The following is a 2,500-nucleotide window of genomic DNA, read 5'->3' as shown; positions in this document are numbered from 1 at the left end:
GCGCCGTAAAACACTTTCCAAAACAAATAAATAGATAAATAAATAAATAAATAAATAAATAAATAAATAAATAAATAAATAAATAAATAATAAATACATAAATAAATAGAGTTAGCACACGGGACGGCCCCTTACAAAGCCAACTCAAAACACTCACAAATCTTGATTTAGAATCAAGTTATTCTGGGGTAGCGCGTTGTGGTGTTGCACAATCATAATATAAATAGCATGTTGTATAGCGCATATCCCCGCTCAACAGCAGGCTCTATGCGCTTTACACTAAATTATTACCCCAGCAGACAAGGGAACACTCCGAAACATTCTCAGCTTCCCGGGCGGGAAGCATAAAATTGTGATGTTTACTCGGGCTTGACATTCGATGTTACTGCACGCCACATTCCCTAAGTAACATTGTCTTTGAAACTCTGATTCTGGCTCAACTGGGATTTCCCTGCCAATGTCCTATGATATTATGTGAACCTGTGTCTGGTTTTGACAGTTCCTTGGCTATATAAGAGTATTTCATGATTTAGTGTTATGTTAATTGTTACTTATTATGTTGTTCCAAGGCTAGTTTCCTGCTAGGTACATTTCCGAAGGTACCTGCTTAATGTGCTAATTTGAGCCCTGGGTATTCTGGTTGTGTGAATTAATTGAGCATTTATTGATCCCAACGTTGAAGCACTGAGACTCGATAAATAGTATGCCAATCGGTGGGCGAAAGTGTGAATATTTATTCTCTCTCTCTCTCTCTCTCTCTCTCTCTCTCTCTCTCTCCCCCTCTCTCTCTCTCTCTCCCTCTCTCTCTCCCTCTCTCTCTCCCCCCCCTCTCTCTCTCTCTCTCTCTCTCTCTCTCTCTCTCTCTGTCTCTCTCACGCACTCCCCCTCTCTTTCCGTCTCTCTTTTTCTCTGACTCTCTCTCCCCCTCTGTCCTTTCTTCCTTCCACCCATACTAAGATAATCTTGCGCGAAGGACACAAGACATTTGACCAAAACATCATTAACGCCTTATGAAAACACTGCAAGTTGATGACTGACGGTTTACGACAGGCAAGTACGATAGCAGACAATTTTTACCTGGAGAAGATAAGGACGGCCAAGAAGTAAATGAGCCGACCTCAGTATCAGTAGACCAGATTACTATTAATACAGAGAGAGAGAGAGAGAGAGAGAGAGAGAGAGAGAGAGAGAGAGAGAGAGAGAGAGAGAGAGAGAAAGAGAGCAAGGGTTGTGGGGGCGGGGGAGTGAGAGTTATCTCAAAGCAAAGCCCATCACTCTTGGCACTGGCCTACGCCCTACGAGCTAGCCGAGAAGGGTAACCCAGGCGACCCTGAAACTTTCTGACAAACGGGACTGGTGAAATGACGATGGGCTAGGAAAGTCGATAATGGACCAATTACTGCTAAAAATAAGAACAGGGTAAACTAAACGGACATACTTTAACGAAAAACAAAATGGAAATGATTGTTATACGACTTCGAGCTGGAAAAAGAACTGGGCAGGAACATGGAATGTTTGCTGACTTAGAAGCAGAGAGTTAACGATACATTTAGAAAGTAAGATCCAGGATACCAAGAATTCATGCATGGAAGGAAAATAGAAATAACAGGTACTGTTGCCAATCGAAGAAAAAAACAACCTTAAACAAATCCATAAAAACTAGCCATTGATATGGAGTGAAACCACAGAAAGGTAAAGAGTAAAGAATGCTTTTGGGTTTATATACAGTCCATCCTGAAAGAGCCAAAGAAAATATTGCTGTGACGTACATAACAGAAAGAAATATTACTTTGAGATCACCAAACGAAAGTAGCTCAACAACATATTATATCCAATATGTATGCACCATGCAAACTCCTACCCTAAGAAACTTCACGGTCAGTTCCAGAAAGAACTGAGCGAAGTTGTAAAGGAAATACACATTAGGGTGGTACCATAATAATGGGCACCTTCTACCCCAGAATAAGACCCACAGAGAAACCATTGGGGGACATACCTAAGACAACTCCTCAGCGAACATGACTCGAAACAGAACAATGGGGAAATTATGCTCTGTCCAATTCATTCTGCACCGAACACGATCTAGTCACAGCCATAATATTTAGCACACACGAAAAGCCAAATACAAACCATGATAGAAGTGAATCTTTTTAGGCCAAGTACTTAGAAATAGGGGGTATGACTCAAGGAAAGAGAATAAGTGGGGAGGGGGGGTGTATACTTTACTTTTATCCTACGACAGGGTATGGCTTTTAGGAAAAACAAAGGCTTACTGAGATTGAATTGACTGCTTTTGTGTTTATGACATTTTAGTTATTCAACCACAGATGAATCTAGCGCGTCCTTTATAATGTGGTATCCCAGCGAAAATTTGTTGTAGAGTGGTTTCAAGTACTGAAAATAATATTGCTTTAGTTGTCAAAGGAATCATTAAGTTAGTACTAAAAATCTAGCTTGGTCCCCTGAATGTTACAGAGTTCATAGAATAGCAATACCCCCC

The 2,500-nt window shown here is 40.8% G+C and overlaps 1 protein-coding gene across 1 annotated transcript in view; it reads right to left on the bottom strand.

Moving 5' to 3' along the window:
* Positions 1-2,500, bottom strand: part of LOC101863600 (trissin receptor-like) — a 38,182-nt gene that overhangs the window by 33,390 nt on the left and 2,292 nt on the right. The window lies entirely within an intron of this gene.

Source organism: Aplysia californica, unplaced genomic scaffold (assembly GCF_000002075.1).
Source record: "Aplysia californica isolate F4 #8 unplaced genomic scaffold, AplCal3.0 scaffold00391, whole genome shotgun sequence".
Lineage (NCBI taxonomy): Eukaryota > Metazoa > Mollusca > Gastropoda > Aplysiida > Aplysiidae > Aplysia > Aplysia californica.
Note: the sequence above shows the minus strand (reverse complement) of the source record. Positions and strands in the feature narration are given on the sequence as shown.